General features: G+C 38.0%; 1 protein-coding gene across 1 annotated transcript in view; it reads right to left on the bottom strand.

Annotated features, from left to right (window-relative positions):
• Positions 1-3,336, bottom strand: part of HEPH (hephaestin) — a 114,962-nt gene extending 111,626 nt beyond the window's left edge. The window contains exon 1 of the mRNA XM_070603960.1: positions 3,034-3,336. The gene's annotated coding sequence lies outside the window, so the exon portion shown is untranslated. The remainder of the gene's footprint in view (positions 1-3,033) is intronic.
• Between the last annotated feature and the right edge of the window lie 17,131 nt (positions 3,337-20,467).

Raw genomic sequence — 20,467 nt, 5'->3', positions numbered from 1 at the left:
CTGGCTTATCCTGGACAAAGTATCACTCAACTGAACACAGGAATACTGAGCTATCCTTGGGGTGTCTCCAATCTCAGCAGCCTTCCTAATAGAAATCTCCTTCAAGGTTGACCTTTTGGTCCTCTGCTTTCTTAATGTTTTGTGACTCTTTCTTCACCCTGTGACTCAAAATAGGTCCCAGATAGAGATTTTCTCACCTTTGGTGGGTATAGGCCTTTTTTGCTGAGAGGGAAAATAAAGAGGGTGTTGAAAGCCTTAAAGGGTTCCAGATAGTACAAGGACAATTTATATTATTCTTTAACCATTATCATATATCTCAGCATGTCAGAGGTAGGGAAATCAAGGCCCAGCGAGGAAGGAACTCACCTGAAGTCCTGAGAGCTAGTACCAGAACCTAAGGCTCCTGATCCCCCAGCCTGACAATCATGTCCATCATATCATTGCCATACCAGTCCTGGGACAATATGGTTTATCCACATAACTTGCATTTGTATTAAGGAGGCTGTTTTACTTCTTCACACCCAAGTTGTGGTATCATAGAAACCAGACTTATTTGAAATTAGAAGACCTGGATTCAAATCCTGTATCTTGCCTGTAATAGCTGTGTGACATTTCAAAGTCGCTTTTACCTATTTGAACCTCAGTTTTCTCACCCAAAAATCAGGATGATATTTATCTCACAGAATTGTTTTGAGGTTCAAACAGAATAATCAAAATATGAGCCTCCAGCAAAAAGCTTGGGATACAATAGATGCTCAGTAAAAAACTAAATACCTTATAGATTCGTACATTCATAAAGACCTTTAGAAACCATCTTTTTAAATCCTTGATGTAACACATAGAAAACAGAGGCCGCATAGGTGAAGGAATTTGTCAAAGCCAAGCAGCAGTTGCTGGCAAAGCCAGAATTTGAAACCATGTTTTCTAAAATATTTCTGCCATTTAGACAGTAAGTGTGAAAAATAATTTCGACTTTAAGCTGCTGGCTTAGTTCAGCTATCATTTATTGGCTTAATCTCTGCCAATCTGGATCTCAAAATATGAAACCAAGTGGTTGTTTTTAAGTGTTTGAGCCTTCCATTTATGTAGTCTTCAGATCAACCACCTCAATAAATCCCTCAACCTGTGAGACAGAAGATGAGCACACTATTTCAACAGGAAATTTAACTACTCTCTACAATGTCAGGATTGTCCCCTGAAACAGTCAAGCCAGTGTGGTCCTGGCCATTTTGGAGAGAAGAACAAAAGGAACATTGTCCACTTTAACTTCTCTGCACACCCAGCCAAGTTTCCTCTAACTTCTCAGCCACTGATTTTATCACCCAGTCACCAAGGACTCACCTAAACCCAACTGAATAAAGGATTTTGCAAAGAAAGGGAGATGTGATAGGGTTTGGAAAGAGAGGAAAGAAAGCTTACCTTCGCTAGAGAAAACCTTTCCATATTCATGTCAGCAACCTAGTGATGCTGAGCTGCAGACCCCAGCATGAGTCTGCTAGTCCTGCTCAGTCAGTATCCTGAGTTACAGGGCTTTTCTTTTAAATTAAGTCAGGGACTCCAATCTGGCTGATGTTACTGGGGTGGGGTGAATGCAGGAGGGGGAAATGCGGGGTGCTCTCTTTTCCAGAAGCTAAACTACTGAAAGGTCTTGTTCCAGACAGTTTTGTACAAAACCTGGGATGTTTCTTTGACCACATCCAGGTGTTTTCCAAATCCTGGTTAGGATCTCAGGAGGAATTACAAGGAAGTGGGATGCTTTTCTCATATCACAGCTTGCTAGTTGGTCTTTGTTGACAGAGGGAGGAGAATGCACTCTCAGTGTGGCCAGTCAAAACTCACAGATGGATTCCAACAGCCCCATTTAAGAAATGGGGCCCTTTGCAAGAGTTACGAGATGTGGGAAGAGCACCCATCCCCACCACATTTTTCTCTTCTTGCTGTAAAGCAGTTATCAGCCCTGCCTGGTATTCTGAGGTAATAGTTGCTTGGTAAAAGAGAAAAATTAAACTGATAATAAAACAAATAGCTTTCTACATGTCTGGCCCTATATTATCCACTTTATACGCACTCTTTCAATTAAATCTCATGATTATCTTGTGAAATGAATACTCTAATTCTCCTTATTTTACAACCAAAGTAAACCAGGCCCTGAGAAGAAAGGTAACTTGTTCTCGGTCATACAATTAGGAAGTAAAAGAAAGGGAAATTTTACTAGGTCTGTCTAGACTCTTAGCTACTATGCTACCACACTGTGCAGCTTAGAGGAGAAACACAGAGAGCCCTTTTGAGATGAGGGCAGTGACTTCACAATTATCGAGTGCCTGCTGTCCACCAGTCACTGCTAGATTTTTTTATATTAGTTAACTCTGCCTCTGCCATTTCTAGCAGCTCCTAGGGTAAAACCCCAGGGCTGTATTACCAATGTCTTCCATTGAGGAGACCAGATGTAGCTAAAAGATAGCCTGGATCAACATAACTTAATACCCTAAAAACTAAGAAGACTCAGAATAATTGGAAATATTAAATTAAAAAAAAAAAAGCTAAACTGAAAAAAAAATCAAAATGCGCACTAAATTTCTAGATTAACCGGGGTATGGATTTGTTTAAAACCAAAGGCCATCTTTGTTCCTGGTAGAAAAAGAGGGTAGTAGAAAATCACAGGCCTGGGCCAATTGACCTAAGTTTCAGCCCCAGCTTGCCCTGGCAGTAATCAGCTGTGTGGCTTTGGTCCAGGCCCTTCTCTTCACTGAGCCTCAGCCTTTCCATTTGTACAATGAGGGCCTTGAACTAAATATGGATCCTCCCAGCTCTGTAAATTTACATATCTAGGATTCCATGAAAAATGCACGTTCTTGATACTAAGAGTAAAAGAGAAAAAGTTTCAAAGTATAAGGAAAGAATAGATGCAGAGTAATTGGTGGAGAAAAGGTAGAGAACTCTGTATCTCTTTGGAAAGGATTGCATCTATTCACCAGATCCAGGTATAGGAAAGAAATAGTTTATGATGGCGGTTCTACCGCCTAGTATTCTTACTTTATGATGAGGAGATCTTGGCTAGGAACAGCTGCTGTTCTTCAGGTAGGATCAACACATTTTTCTCTCCTGGATTTAAAGTGTCTGGAGCAGGGTCCAGGGAGGAAGACTCAAAGACTGAGCTAGTGGACAAAGTCTGGGTCATAAACCACTGAAGGTACTTAAGGGTGCCTAGACACTTAGGAGCTGTCCTCACAAACTGCACCCCAGGCCAAGCAAAGTAGAAGTACCAGTAGGGAGAAGCAATGAGCCACCAGCCTTAGCTCCCTCAGAAATGCTCAGTGATCAAGAGAAGCTGGATCAGGTCACAGCAGTCCCTGCAGTTATCTGCCTCTTCCCCCACTTGGCACATATGCAGACCTTGAACCTAGAAGGGGAAGTTGGGGACCAAACCTATTAAGCTAGGGCCCAAGTCCAGGCTCTAAGGCATTTATGACAGGGAGGGGATGGGATAAGGCCTCTGCTCTGACTCATGAAAGACAACAAGAAACAGGTCATATAGATGTACTTGAGTCAACACAGTGAAGGCTGCCAGAGGCCAGTTAGGCCAGGTTTCTGAGCTGGCATTATTCATTCAGCAATTCACTAAGAGGGCTCATAGTGCCTACTCCTTCTGCAAATCCTGGGAATAGTTCTGGTGCCTTTCCGCAGACGTGACCTAAAAAAAGTTTAAGTTGATACCTATAGACTGGGGATTGGTAAATTATTTCAGTAAAGGGCCAGTTAATACATATTTTATTTGTAAAACATATAGCCTCTGTCTGTCACAACTACTAAAATAGGCCATTGTAGCATGCTCAGCATATCTATGTACCAATAAAACTTAATTTACAAAAACAAGCAGCAGGACAGATTTGACCCAGGAGCTGTAGTTTGAAAACCACTACTACAGACTGTTTTGCAATATAGAGGTTTGCAATATGTCAAAATTATTAAGACTGTGGAAACTAGAATCAGACATCCTGGATTGAAATCCCAACTCTGCCACTTCCTGATTCTGTGACCTTGGAAAAGTCATTGAATACATCTAAAGTTCAGTTTTGCCTCTGTAAAATGGGGACAATAATAGTACCTACTTCATAAGTCTGGTATGAGGACTGAAATAGAATTATACATATGAAGTATTTAACACAGTGATCAGCACATAACAAATGCCCAAAAAGGAATTATCATTTTTAAATGCTCAATAAAGAAATAAATCTGAATTCTTCTTTTCTCATTCTTGGAAAAAAAAGTTCTATTAATTCATGGAGAAAAGAAAGAATATTTCAAGAATCCTGGCTTCAAGTTCTAGTTACACTACCAAAGAAAACAGAGTGATCCTGAAAAAGTCATTTTGCTGTTAAGGAACTCAGTTCGCTCACCTGTAAAGTGGAGAAGATGGACTAGATTTGTCATTTTTCAAAATTACTTTTGCTGGCAGAACTATTTCCCCCAACAGAATCTTACAGTAAACACACACTATCTATGGAAGATAAAAGTGGAGCTCTTCTGGTAAGGTTAGGAGAGAGAAAGGAAATGGGCAGGGCTTGGAGGTGCACAGGGACCTGCCCACTTGTACGCATCCCTACCCAGACAACATGGTTAAACTTGGAGCACCAGCAAAGAACTTTGATAGCACTGAAAGCCAATTTGAGAAGCACAAGACCAGAATGTGCTTAACAGTCCTTCAAATCTTAAATTCTGTTTTCACTAACCCATCCTTTCACTTTTTCATTTACTCAGTCAATATTTCCAGGTTACCTGTGTATGGGTAATCACAAGGGCATGGCCCTGGGATGGGTACAAAGATGAAGGGATCACAGAGACCCTCATGTTAGGGGCAACACTATCTAGCGTGAGAAGCATGGAATTTGGAGTCAGAAAGACCAGGGTTTTTATTCTGGCTGGCTCCTTCTGAGCTGTGTAACCTTGGGCAAGTCACTTAATGTTTCTGAACCTCTAGTTCCTCATCTGTAAAATAGAAACAGTAATACTTCCATGATTGGAATATTTTGAGGATTAAATAAGCTGGCATTTGTATGAATCTTTAGCACAGTGTTCAACACCTTAGCGCTTTCTCTGCTGTGTCCCCCACAATGAAATTTAGTGGCAGCCTTAAATGCCTGGTGAAAATAAAAAGCCATGGGCAGTGCCCTGGCATAGCCAGTCTCCATGCTTTATCTCAGGACTCTCTAATGAGCTTGCCCTTAGCAGTTTTTAAAAGGAAGGCCTCTTGGAAAAGTTGGAGGGGTACAAGGAGGAAGGAGTTGTGCCCTAGAGATCACTCCTCTGAAGCCACTGCCCTCCCTTTCTATTCCCCACTAACACTTCTGACCAGCAGGCTCCATCATGCTTTAAAAGGAATGATCTACACTGCTGTGATATATGACTGTCCTGGGCTCCCTTGGGGGACATTGTCTAGTTCTTGAACTCTGGGTCTTGAATTCTACTTGCTGATTTCTTGAGCCCTCCAAGACAGTGGATCTCACACTTCAGCATGCACCAGAATCCCTTGGAAGATTTGTTAAAATACTGAGTTTATGCCTCAGTAAATCTGGGGTGAAGCCCGATAATTTGCATGTCTGACAAGTTCCCAGGTGATGCAAAAGCTGCTGGTCTAAGGACTGCACTTTGAGGACCACTGTTCGAGGCTAAGGGACTCGCGCTGAAGCTCACACCTTGTCGGCTAATTTGCATCTGCAGACTGATCCTTGAGATCTTGACACCTCTGGTCTTTAGGTATCCAATCTTCAGCTCCAGGTCAAAAGTATTTTTCCTTCAGCCTCTTGGGACCTCATTCATGTGGAGTCTCCCTGAGTATCCTCCCAACACCTATTTGCCGACTCCCTTTGCCCCAGACCCTTCCTGCCTGCTTGGGTGAACCTCCCATTTCCCTCCATGCTCTGTTAACGTGTCTTGTTTTCCTGCTACCTTCCTTGAACAGCTTTATAAATGGCATCAGCTCCTCCTTCCAACTCTTCTCTACATTCTCATGTGGCTTCCTGATTGTGAACTCTGGGCACAAGCAGTCCTGGTTTGAATCTTGGCTCTGCCTGTCCCTAAAGTGTATGATCTTGGGAAAGTCATTCGAGTTCTCCAAGCCTCAATTCATTATCTGTAAAATCAGGCTGTGAAAATAAAATGGAAGAAAGTCTGTAAAAAAGCTTCATGCAGGATCTGTCACAAAGTGAGTGATCAGTAAATGCTAGCCTCTTTTTCCTTACTTCCTCTATTTTCCTCACACCCGCCTACCCTCCACCCCACTACTAAGGAGCTGGCAACAAACAAGAAAGATAAACAATGCAGGAGTAAAGTTTTTCATTAGTATAAAAGGACATGGTAAGTGAGTGAAGGCAGGTCCATACAAAGTGATATAACAATTAAGAGAACAGAGAGGCCATTTTCAATGGGTTGGAGTCAGGATAAAGTTCATAAATGACTGAATGACATCACTTTTCCTCCCACTCCTATTTCTCGAGCCAGAAACATGAATATCATCCAAGATTTCTACCTTCTGTCTCACTCTCCACATCCTTTCCTTCAGCAAATCCTGTCATATTCATATTCTAAATATCTTTGGAATCCACCCGCTTCTCTCCATCTCCATCACTATAGCCTTGCTCTGAGCCATGCTCATGTCTTAATTGGATTACGGTAATAACCTCCTCATTATGTTTTTTGTCTTCATTCTTGCCCCCCACAATCCAATCTTCAAATAACAGCCAAAGCTATTTTTCCCCAAACGCAAAGGTGATTGCATCTCTCCCTTACTTAAAACCCTCCAGCGGTGTTGCCTTATTGACTGAAACTGGAGTAATACAGAGATACGCAGGGCCCTTGGGGAAGGATGACATTTAAACTGGTGAAATGTTCCGTGTGTGTGTGTGTGTGAATGCACATATGGAAATATCTCCAAGATATATCATTAAGTAAAAGGTAAGGCACAGAACAGTATCTTGTATTTGTTTCACACACACACGCATACTTAAATGTATATACTTATACATGAGGATAAGGAATTTTTCTTCTGGAAATCATCACAAAAATATTTTTAACAGTGGTTTCCTTTAGGGAGAGAGACCTGGTTGGAGAGGAAGGTGACTTATTTTTCATTTTGAACTGTTTGAATTTTCAAGCCTCATATATTAATTTGTTTTTTTTTTTTTTAGGTTATCTGGAAAGTGAATATAAACTCACTTTTGTTACTTTCTATTTTTATGCATGCATGAGATAGAAACTTTTAACTATTATATTAAGAAAATTAATGACTTCTCATTTTCACTAGGATACAGGTCAAACTCTTTAACATGGTCTATATTGCCCTTTGTGATCTGGCTCCTTCTAATCTTTCTAGTTCACTGCTTCCCTCCCTCACCTTATAGTCTATGCTCCACCCATGTCAGAGTTCTGTCAGTTTGTCAGTTTTCCAAGGTACTTTGTGCTTTCTCTTACCTCCAGACCTCATATATTCTTCTATCTCACTCAAACACTCTTCCCCCATTCTTCCTCCCTCTCATCTTTTAGGTCTCAGTTTAGAATTCTCTTCTTGCAAGCAGTCTTCCTTGATGTTCTGTGTTTCTCAATTAGGTGTTTCTGCCATGTGCTCCCAATGCACTCCGTATATTTAATCAAAGTTTATTGGAATTGCTTGTTTAACTGCCTGTCTTCACAGCTTATAATGGAAGTCCTGTGAAGTCAGGGATCACATCTTTCTTGCTTCCCATTGTAGCCTGAGAAACTAGCACAGCACTTGGTACAAACTTGGTGCTCAATAAATATTTGCTAGATGAATGAATGCATGGATGATGAATAAAATAATGAATATGACAACTTTTGAGCTGGGTTTCATGGTTAGCAAAGTCCTACTAGAAAACGGCTACATTTGTAACCTTCATGTTTGGGTCAGTGACTAAGTTGGGACTTTTCTAGTGTTAAGGTTGACTTAGTTGTACCTAATAGTTTCATTCTTTGGCCAATAAACCTGTTCCCAAAAGACCTGTGTATATGTCACAGTCAGTTCCTCTGCTATTCTGATTGATCCATTGTAACTAGCCCAGCCCTGTTGCTCTAAGCATCTGACCCCAAAATCATTCCGGATTACTTTGGGTTAGAAGAATAGTGAGTAAAAAAGAGACCTCAGAAGTCAAAGAGGGTGTTTGCTTTTAGCTTAGGTTGCCTCACAGAGCTCTTAAAGAAACTGCATTTATCTGTTTTATATTTTGGGTTAAAAAGCCATGTAGATTTTCATTGAAAGAAAGGGTTCTTGGCAAAATAAACCTGAAAACTCCCGATACAACATTCTTTCCAAATGGCTATACAGATTCTGCTTGTATGCCTCTAATAACTGAGAGCTCACGATCTCTGAAGGCAGTCCATTCAACTTCTGGATTACTTTTCCTTATATTAAATAGCCAAACATTTGCCTTCTTCTATCTTCTGGTCATTGGTTCCTTTTCCTGTGGAATTCAAGATTCCTGAGAAAAAATTTTAGTCAATGTCATCTCACCCCTAATTTAACAGCAAAAGAACCAGCTCTCTTGTAGAGAGCATTTCTCTTCCTGGGCACCTACAATACAGTGCTGGCTCCCAGGCCCCATCTTTTCTTTTTTCTCATGCCAGTGCTTTCTTCATTCCCAGAGAACTGTGGTAGAAAGAGCCATGATGGTGGCTGGCCTAACCACTGTCTGGAGAAATTGGCCATCTACATGATGTGATTTAAGGGACTCAAATAAACCTACTCTGCCTCCCAAAATGACAACTTCATTTGGTGAAATTGGACCCAGGAGTGAGGACTATATTCTACTCCTCACTATGACACAATCCCATGTGTGACCTGAAGTGGGCTATTTTCCTTCTTTGGCCTCAGTCTTCTTGCTTGTAAGATGAGAACCTTGTATTGGCTGGTCTTTGAGGTCCCTTCCAGCTCTCACATCCTATATTTCTGTGATTCAGGTTTTTGGATCAGAGCCCACCAGCATCTAGAAAGCATGTGAATGTGTCTAAACACAACTTATACGCCCTCTATGTTTGCATGAGTGACTTTATGGCAAGTTCCTCATTTGGGAAAATGAATTGTGTGAGGTCTCAAACTCTAGATCTCTATTCACATGTAGGCATTCTCAGAATACACCTGCTCTTCCAGGAAATGTGAAGACGATCAAAGCTCAAGGTATAAACCAGGCTGTGGCAGATGTGTCCTTTCTCAGCCCTTCTTTCCAAACCAATTGATCTACTCCTTTGGCTACTTATCTTGTTACAGTGGTAAGGACAGTAGATTGAGAGTGGGGGTTAGGTAGGCAGAATAGTGCCTTCCCCAAAGATGTTCATGTCCTAATCCCAAGAACCTGTGAATATGTTATTTTACATGACAAAGAAGAATTAAGGTTGCAAATTAAATTAGATTTGTTAATCATCTGATTTTTAAATGAGATGATTCTGGATTATCTGGGTGGGCCCAATGTTATCACAACAGTCCTTTAAAGTGGAAAAGAAAGGTAGAGGATGAGATCAGAGTGATGAAGTGGCAGAAGGACTCAACCCACTGTTGCTGGTTTTGAAGATGGAGGAAGACAGCCATAAGCCAGATAATTCAGGTCTCTAGAAGCTGGAAAAGGCAAGTAAATGGGTTATCTCATACAGCCTTCAGAAGGAATGCAGCCTTGTTGACACCTTGATTTTAGCCCAATGAGACCCATTTTAGACTTCTAACTTATTAGAATTGTAACATCATAAATATGTGTTGTTTTAAGCAAACAAGTTTTTGCTAATTTGTTACAGCAGAAATATGAAACTAATGTAAGGGACAACAGACTTAACTCTGAGTCCTGCTATTGCCACATACTAGCTGTGTGTTATTGGGCAGATTTCTTTACCTGTCTAATATTTAGAGTCCTCATCTGCAAAGTGAGGAAAAACCACCTTGTTTGCTAACATCACATGTAGCCCTGAAGATCAAATAAGGTAAAAGTGCCATATAAATGCATGGTAGAATATTCTGTACAACAAAAATATTATAAGAGAAGTGTAAAGATGAGCAAAAGACCAGGGAAAATATCTGCCACATATATAACAGATAATGAATTACTATCCAGAATATATATATATATATATATATATATATATATATATATATACACACATATATATGTATGCATGTATGTATATAATAGGCAAAATACATAAACAAAAAAGAAAACCCAAATGGAAAATAAACACATGAAAAGATATTCAAACTCACTAGTAATCAGAGAGATGAAAATTAAAAATCAAAGTAGCAAATGATACAATTTTTCACCAACCAACTATTATCGGTTAACATTCTTAAAACATTTCAAAAATTGATAAATGCATGCAAATGTGTGAGGAAACAAGCCCTGTCATACTTTAATGAAAGCTCTATATTGGTGGAAGCTGCACAGAGAATAATTTGTTAATATGTACTAATATTTAAAATGTATATACTTTATACTACAGCAATTCTTACTCTTGGATATTCACCAAAAAGGACACAAATGGACAAGGGTGTTCATTGCAACACTGTCTATGATAGCAATAGCCTTGGACAAATAAGCTGTGTTATCACAATGCATTGCTATGCAGCAGTTTGAAATGAGGCAAAAAATTAAGATGAAATGATGGATGGATAGATGAATGTATAGGCAGACGTGATGAAGCAAGCATAGTAAAGTGTTAATGGTAGAATCTATCTTGTAGGTATATAGATATTCTCTGTAAAATTCATTCGAATTTGCTGTATGTTTCAAGTTTTTCATAATAAAATATTTGAGGGAAAAGAATATGCTGATTAGATGAAGAAAACAACACTGACAACAAAAGTAATGAGTCATATTTGTGTTACAAAGATAGACATATACATATGACAGACTAGAGCAGGTGCAGAACGATACAATACCACTTCTGTTCAAAAATATACAAATATGACAATGTTATGCAATTTATTTAGGTAAAATAAGTATGCATTTGTTCAGTTACAAAATAATATATACGATTGTATAAAGTACACACACTATCACAGAAGATGTGTCATTATACAAAATACACACACAGACAAACTAAGAAAATCATAGCAATAACCTACAAGGTAGAAGACAGTGTGTGTATACCAGGATTGAGGTAATGGTCAAGGAGACATTAACCTAATCTGTAATATTAATGTTTTACAAAAATAATGTTACCAGAAATCACTTTACAAATAAAAGCTAAAATAGGGGCCGTCTCCGTGGCTGAGTGGTTAAGTTCGGGTGCTCCGCTGCAGTGGCCCAGGGTTCGGATCCTGGGTGCGGACATGGCACTGCTGGTCAGGCCACGTTGAGGTGGCGTCCCACATCCCACAACTATAAGGACCTACAACTAGGATATACAACTGTGTACGGGGGGGGGGGGGGCGGGGGTTGGGGAGATAAAGCAGAAAAAAGAAAAAAAAGCTGAAATAACATTAAAATATAAATATATACATACACATATGTGTGTATATATGTATATATACTCATTCTCCCCATTAAAGACCCAAGCTATCTGTGGTAAGCATGAATTATGAATACTTATTGCTCCCTACCACAGAGACTTCCCCAAAGGATCCCTTTCCTACTAGCTCCTAACCTTTTGTCTCTAGCCCTCAGAGGACTAGAGCCCTCTCTCCCTTTAATGCCTGGTCAAACCTGTGAAGTGATTAAGTGTGAAGGCTCTGAAAACAGCCAACATGGAATTGAATCTTTCAATTCCCATTAAATTCTCTGCCACTTCCTAGGTGTGGACTTTAGACAGGTTACTTAAACCTCACTATGCTTCAGTTCTCTCATCTATAAAAAGGAGATAACAGTACCTCACAGGGTTGTTGTGAGGATCATGTGATTTAATACATGGTAAGTACATAGGATGCCTTCTAGCACATAGAAGATTCTCAATAAATGTTAGCTAGTATTGCCTGTGAAATCCGCATAATTTTGACTAATAGTTCTGACTGCTATGGTTTACTCAAAGGAAGCCATTATTTCCTGCTTCTCTGACTCATTTAAATTTTACAAGAAACTTAAAGAAACTTTTCTTTCTGAGGCAATGGTTACCTATAAAAATAGTGTTAAGATAAAAAAGTTATAGATACCAAAATGCAATGTCAGTTTATACTCAGAGCCTAGTTAGGAGTATAAACATGTTGAACCTCCTCCCACTTCACTTGAAATGCTCTTCCTCTCACTTTCCACTAATCCAACTCCTTCCTATCCTTCAAGGACAAGTTGAAATCTCACCTCATCCAGAAAGTCTTCTCTGACTCTAGCCTTCATGAACTGCTTCCTTCTAGAGCATTTTAGTTGGTATCAAGCAGCGTAGCTTTTAATACAATAACGTCTCATAGCACTTTCCAGTAATTCAGTGTGGGAGTTTTGTCTTAATTATGATGGTGAGATATTTTGTCACTGCGCTGATTACCAGGATTGAGCCACATGACTCACATAACAGGTTTCCTTTCCTTTCTTACTACTCCTGGTGATGGAAAGAAATGTAGTAGGCATTACAGACACGTAGTGGTCTGATTGCTGAGCCAAATATGAATGAAAATGTATGAGTATTGTTTAACAGTGGGTTTACTGAGTTCATTACTGGGATCTCATAGAGCCTGGCATAATGTTCTATACATGATAAATATCTGTTGAATGGATGCATCAAGGAAGAGTAACACTGGCACACACTACAAAAAGTATAAAATAGATCCACTAAAACCTAATGATCTAATAAATACTTAGATTAAAATACCTATTGTGGCAAAAGGCATGGTTTCAAGGAAAGCAAATACTTTGCTTTAGTTTTTTAAAGCAAAAACTTTCTACTGTATAAATCTTGATTAAGAGACAATTTATTCGTAGAGTTCACCTGTGAAGCTATCTGGTCCTGGGCTTTTATTTGTTGGAAGATTTTTGGTTACTAATTCAATCTCCTTGCTCATTATTGTTGTGTTAACATTTTCTGTTGTTCATGATTCAATCTTGGTGAGCTGTGTTTTTCTAGGAATTTATCCATTTCCACTAAATTATCTAATTTGTTGGCATATAATTTTCATAGTTGTCTCTTATGATTCTTTACATTTTTGTGGTATCAGTTGTAATGTCTCCTCTTTCACTTATAATTTTATTAATGTGAGTTATCTCTCTTTTTTCTTAGTCTAGCTAAGGCTTGCCAATTTTATCTTTTCATAAAATGAGCTCTTAGTTTTCTCAATCTTTTCTATTGTCTTTCTAGTCACTAATTCATTTATTTCTGCCCTAATCTTTATTTCTTTCCATCTGCTAAGTGAAATAAGCCAGACAGAGAAAGAAAAATACTGTATGGTATCACTTATATATGAATATTTTTAAAAAGCCAATTCCATAGAAATAGAGAATAGAATGGTAGTTGCCAGGGGCTGAGGGAAGAAGAAAGTGAGGTTATGTAGGTCAAAGGTCACAAATTTTAAGTTATAAGAGGAATAAGTTCTGAGGATCTACTGTACAGCACGGTGACTACAGTTAAAAATACATTATTATATACTTGAAAGATGCTGAGAGTAGATCTTAAGTGTTTTTACCACCAAAAAAAAGAGTTAACTATGTTAACTATGTGAAGTTATGGATGGATGTGTTAATTATTTTGATCTTGGCAATGCTGAAATTCTACAACATATATATACACATATATATCAAATCATCACCTTGTACACTTTAAATAAATACAATTATATTTGTCAATTATTCATAAAGTTTAAAAAAAGATAATCTATAAAGTAAAAAAAGAATTTTTTGATCAATAGAGAAAAGTTTCTGAAAGTAAGGCTGAGTTTCTGTTATGTGATAGTTTTGATCAACAGAAGAAAATTTCTGGACAGAAGGGCCCAGTTCTGTGATCTGAAATAGGAAAAGGCATCAGTGTAAAATACAGAATCTAAATTCCCATCAGTCACAGAAATGACTGATACTAAACAAATACTTCATTCCATTAGGAGACTGGAGAGAAAAACAGTGAGGTAGTGTTTAAATACATGTAACTATGACTTGCATTTTTATACCAGTTTCTTTACAAGCCTCCTGTAAAATCACTTTTTCTTTCAGGATTTTCAGCTAGCAAAGTAAAAGGAAAACATTTATAAACCCTGGGCACCCCAAGTAAATCATATCTAGGATATCATGTGTTTGAGGGGCTTTTCAAATTTTAACGTGATAAGTTAAAGTGACATATAAACACAAAAGACTTTTGTTAGTATTCTTCCACTTCTCACGACTCTCAGTCACCTATATGCTATTCTATTGCCATGGTTATGACCACAATTCAGTGCCTAATTACACAGCTTTATACCTGAAATGCATTTAAAAGTGGAAATAAAAAGGAACAAGATGATGTCTTTTTTAAATGGCTTGTAGATCTTTTACTTTTTAAAATGTTTTCCTCCTCTTTCTCCATCTGTCTCCTCTCCTATTTTTCACTTGTTCCTCTCCCCCACTAATTCCCCTTCCTTGTACCCTCTTCTACTGTTTTGCTTTTTTCTTCATCTTGTTTCTTTCTCTTCTCTTTCTCTCCTCATTCTCTCTGTTCTTCAACTTTGTTTGCTGTTTCAATCACTCCCTTCTCTGACATCTCTCACAACTCTCACATTTTCTTTTCTTATGCTAAAAGATAATCATTTTTTAATTATTTTTACTTTTCATTGCAGTAACATTGGATTATAACATTATATAACTTTCAGGTGTACATCGTAATATATTTTGAACTCTGTATAGATTACATCATGTTCGCCAGCCAAAGACTAATTACAATCCATCACCACACATGTGATCCCAATCACCCCTTTCACCTTCCTCACTCCTAGCTTCCCCTCTGGTAAGCACCAATCCAATCCCTGTTGCTGTGAGTCTGATTGTCATTGTTTATCTTCTACATATGAGTAAGACCATATGGTATTTGACTTTCTCCCTCTGACTTATTTCACTTAGCATAATACGCTCAAGGTCCATCCATGTTGTCACAAATGGCCAGATTTCATCATTTCTTATGGCTGAGTAGTATTCTATTATGTATATATACCACGTCTTCCTTATCCATTCATCACTTGATGGGCACCTAAGTTGCTTCCAAGTCTTGGCTATTGTGAATAATGCTGTGATGAACATAGGAGTGCAGGTATCTTTATGCATTTGTGTTTTCAAGTTCTTTGGATAATACCCAGCAGTGGGATAGATGGATCATATGGTAGATCTACTGTTAATTTTCTGAGGAAACTCCATACTGCTTTCCATAGTGGCTGCACCAGTTTGCACTCCCACCAGTAGTGTACCAGGGTTCCCTTCTCTCAGCATCCTCTCCAACACTTGTTGTTTCCTGTCATGTTAATTATAGCCATTATGACCAGATTGAAGTGATATCTCATTGTAGATTTGATTTGCATTTCCTTGATAGCTAATGATGTTGAACATCTTTTCCTGTGCCTGGTGGTCATCTGTACATCTTCTTTAGAGAAATCTCCGTTCAGATCTTTTGCCCAGTTTTTAATTGGGTTGTTGGTTTTTTTCTTGTTGAGACGTATGAGTTCTGTGTATATTTTAGATATTAACCCCTTATCTGATATATGGTTTGCAAGTATATTCTCCCAATTGTTAGGCTGTCTTTTCGTTTTGTTGATCATTTCCTTTGCTGTGCAGAAGCTTTTTAGTTTGATGTAGTCCCATTTGTTCATTTTTCCTTTTGTTTCCCTTGCCCGGTCAGACATGGTACTTGAAAATACGCTGCTAAGACCGAAGTCAAAGAACATACTGCCTATGTTTTCTTCTAGAAGTTTTGTGGTGGCACGTCTTACATTCAAGTCTTTAATCCACTTTGAGTTGTTTTTGTGCGTGGTGTAAGGGTATGGTCTAGTTTCATTCTTTTGCATGTGGCTGTCCAGTTTTCCCAACACCATTTATTGAAGAGACTCTCCTTCCTCCATCGTATGCTCTTGGCTCCCTTGTCGAATATTAGCTGTCCATAAATGTGTGGGCTTACTTCTGGGCTCTCGATTCTGTTCCATTGATCTGTGTGTCTGTTTTTGTGCCCAGCACCATGCTGTTTTGGTTACTATGACTTTGTAGTATATTTTGAAATCCAAGAGTGTGATACCTCCAGCTTTGTTCTTTTTTCTCAGGAAGCCTTGGCTATTCGGGGTCTTTTGTTGCTCCATATAAATTTTAAGATTCTTTGTTCTATTTGTGTGGAAAATATTGTTGGAACTTTGATAGGGATTGTGTTGAATCTATAGATTGCTGTAGGAAGTATGGACATTTTAACAATGTTAATTCTGCCAATCTGAGAGCACCGGATATCCTCCCATTTCTTTGAATCTTCTTCGATTTCTTTCAATAATATTTTATAGTTTTCAGTGTACAGATCTTTCATCTCTTTGACTAAGTTTATTGCTAGGTATTTTATTCTTTTCTTTGCAATTGTAAATGGGATTGTATTCTTAATTCCTCTTTCTGCTACTTCATTGTTAGTGTATAGAAACAGAACTGACTTTTGTATGTTGATTTTGTATCCCGCTACTTGATCGTATTCCTTTATTGTTTCTAAAAGTTTTTTAGTGGATTCTTTTGGGTTTTGTAGATATAAAATCATGTCGTCTGCAAAGAGGGACAGTTTCACTTCTTCTTTTCCAATGTGGATCCCTTTTATTTCATTTTCTTGCCTGACTGCTCTGGCTAGGACTTCCAATACTATGTTAAATAAGAATGGTAACAGTGGGCATCCTTGTCTGGTTCCTGTTCTTAAAAGGATAGCTTTAAGTTTTTCCCGTTCAGAATGTTATTTCCTGTGGGTTTGTTATATATGGCCTTTATTATGTTGAGTTATTTTCCTTCTATACCCATTTTATTTATAGTTTTTATCATAAATGGATGATGTATCTTGTCAAATGCTTTCTCTGCATCTATTGAGATGATAATGTGGTTTTTATTCTTCATTTTTTTAATGTGGTGTATCACATTGATAGGCTTGCAGATGTTGAGCCATCCCTGCATCCCAGGATTGAAACCCACTTGAGCATGATGTATGATATTTTTAATGTATTGTTGTATTCGATAGGCTAGTATTTTGTTGAGGATTTTTGCATCGATGTTCATCAGTGATATTGGCCTGTAATTTTCTTTTTTTGTGTTGTCCTTCTCTAGTTTTGGTATCAGGATAATGTTGGCTTCATAGAATGAGTTAGGAATCCTCCCCTCCTCTTCAATTTTTTGAAGAGTTTGAGAAGGATAGGTATTAAGTCTTCTTTGAATGTTTGGTAGAATTCACCAGGGAAGCCATCTGGTGCTGGACTTTTATTTTATGGGAGGGTTTTGATTACTGTTTCGATCTCCTTACTGGTGATTGGTCTATTCAAATTTTCTACTTCTTCTTGGTCCAGTTTTGGAAGGTTGTATGTTTCTAAGAATTTATCCATTTCTTCTAGATTATCCAATTTGTTGGCATATAGCTTTTCGTAGTATTCTCTTATCTTTTCTATTTCTGAGGTGTCCGTTGTAATCTCTCCTCTTTCATTTCTGATTTTATTTATTTGAGCCTTCTCTCTTTTTTTCTTGGTGAGTCTAGCTAAGGGTTTGTCAATTTTGTTTATCTTTTCAAAGAACCAGCTCTTGGTTCCATTAATTTTTTCTATTGTTTTCTTAGTCACTATTTCGTTTATTTCTGCTCTGATTTTTATTTCCTTCCTTCTGCTGATTTTGGGCTTTGTTTGTTGTTCTTTTTCCAGTACCTTTAGATGCAATTTTAGATTGTCTATTTGGGATTTTTCTTCTTTGTTGAGGTAGGCCTGAATTGCTATAAACTTCCCTCTTAGAACTGCTTGTGCTGTATCTCACAGATTTTGGCATGTCCTATTTTCATTTTCATTTTTCTCCAGGAAGTTTTTATTTCTCCTTTGATTTCTTCATTGACCCAATCGTTGTTCAGTAGCATTTTGTTTAATCTCCACATTTTTTTGGCTTTTCTGCTGTTCTTCCTGTAGTTGACTTCTAGTTTCATACCTTTGTGGTCAGAAAAGATACATAGTCTTGTGTCGATCTTCTTAAATTTATTGAGACTTGTTTTGTGGCCTAATATGTGATCAATCCTGGAGAATGTTCCATGTGCATTTGAAAAGAATGTGTATTCTGTCGTTTGTGGATGGAATGTTCTGTATATATCTACTAAGTCCATCTGGTCTAATGTGTCCTTTAAGGCCAGTGTTTCCTTATTGATCTCCTGTTTGGATGATTTACCTATTGGTGTAAGTGGAGTGTTAAAGTCCCCTACTATTAGTGTGTTACTGTCTATTTCTCCTTTTATGTCTCTTAATAGTTGCTTTATATATTTAGGCGTTCCTAGGTTGGGTGCATAGATATTTACAAGTATTACATTTTCTTGTTGGATTGTTCCCTTTATTATTATGCAGTGCCCGTCTTTGTCTCTTGTTAAAGTGTTTGTTTTAATGTCTATTTTGTCTGATATAAGTATTGCTACCCCTGCTTTCTTTTCTTTGCCATTTGCATGTAATATCTTTTTCCATCCTTTCACTTTCAGTTTGTGAGTGTTTTCAGGTCTAAAGTGTGTCTCTTGTATGCAGCATATACATGGGTCTTGTTTTTTTTTTTTTTTTTATCCAATTGGCCACCCTACTCCTTTTGATTGGAGCATTTAGTCCATTGATGTTTAAAGTAGCTATTGATAAATATGCATTTATTGCCATTTTGTATACTTTTTTTCTGGGTGTTTTAGTAGTTCTTCTCTGTTCCTTTCTTTTTCTCTTGCTCTCTTCCCTTGTGGTTTGATGGCTTTGTTTAGTAGTATCTTTGATTTCTTTTGTCTTAATTTTTGCTTGCTTATTATAGTTTTCCATTTTTGATTACCATGAGGATGCTATTTCATATTATATGTATATAACAGTCTATATCAAGTTGATATTCTGTTTCGCTGGACCTTTTTCTAAAAGCTCTATTTTTTCACTCCCCTCCTCCCACCCTTTATTTTTTTCAAATCATATATAGTCTCTTCTTCTTTTTTTTTTTATCAAGATTGGCACCTAGGCTAACAACTGTTGCCAATCTTCTTTTTTTTTTTTCTTAAGGATTGATACCTGGCTAAGAACTGTTGCCAATTTGCCAATCTTTTTTTTTTTTTTCTGCTTTATCTTCCCAAACTCCCCCTGTACACAGTTGTATATCTTAGTTGCAGCTCCTTCTAGTTGTGGGATGTGGGACGCCGCCTCAACATGGCCTGACAAGTGGTACCATGTCTGCACCCACGATCCAAACCCTGGGCCACCGCAGCGGAGCATGCAAACTTAACCACTCAGCCACGGAGCTAGCCCCATAGTCTCTTCTTTAGTGTGTGTCCATCCATTGCCCTCTTATGATTGAAATAGGTGATTTTAGTACATTTGTCTTTTAACCGTCGTATCATCTTCACAGGTAGTTACTCTACTACCTTTACTATATTTTTAGCTTTACAAGTGATTTTATTGCATGTTTTTTGTTGTTGTTGTTGTTTCTTTTGTAGATAATAATTTTTTTATCTCAATTTGTGGTCATTGCTTTCCCACTTAAATAAGTCCTTTCAGCATTTCTTGTAGAACTGGTTTCTTGGTGATAAACTCCTCTAATTTTTGCTTGTCTGGGAAGCTCTTTATCTCTCCTTCCAATCTGAATGACAACCTTGATCGATACACTATTCTTGGCTGTATGTTTTTTCCTTTCAGCACTTTAAATTCGTCTTGTCCTTCTCTTCTTGCCCATAGGGTCTCAGCTGAGAATTCCACTGATAGCCTGATGGTCTTCCCTTTATATGTCACTTGTGGCCTTTCTCTTGCCACTTTTAGGATTCTCTCTTTATCTTTAATTTTGGACATTTTAATTGTAATATGTCTTGGTATGAACCTCTTTGGGCTTAACTTGTTTGGAGCTCTGTGTGCTTCCTGAACTTGGATGTCTGTTTCCTTCCTCAGATTAGGAATATTTTCATCTATTATTCCTTCAAATATGTTTTCTACCTCTTTGTCTTTCTCTTCTCTTTCTAGGACACATAAAATTCGAATGTTAGTACACTTGCTATTGCCCCAGAGTTCCCTTAGACTGTTCTCATTCTAATTCTTTTTTCTTTTTTCTGTTCTGCTTGGATGTTTTCCTCTAGTCTTTCATCTAGCTCGCTGACCCATTCTTCTGCCACCTCTACTCTTCTATTGAGTCCCTCTAGTGAATTTTTCATTTCCAGTATTGTAGCCTTCAATCTGATTTTTTTTATACCTTCCAGTTCTTTGCTGATGTGCTCACTGTGTTCATCCAGACTTCTCCCAATATCTGTGAGCATCCTCATGATATTTTGTTTGAACTCTTTGTCAAGTAAGTTGCTTGTTTCTGTTTCATTTTGTCCTTTTTCTGGGGTTTTGTCCTGTTCCCTTGCTTGG

This window comes from Equus przewalskii, chromosome X (genome assembly GCF_037783145.1).
Source record: "Equus przewalskii isolate Varuska chromosome X, EquPr2, whole genome shotgun sequence".
NCBI lineage: Eukaryota > Metazoa > Chordata > Mammalia > Perissodactyla > Equidae > Equus > Equus przewalskii.
This window is presented reverse-complemented; position numbering and strand designations above follow the sequence as displayed.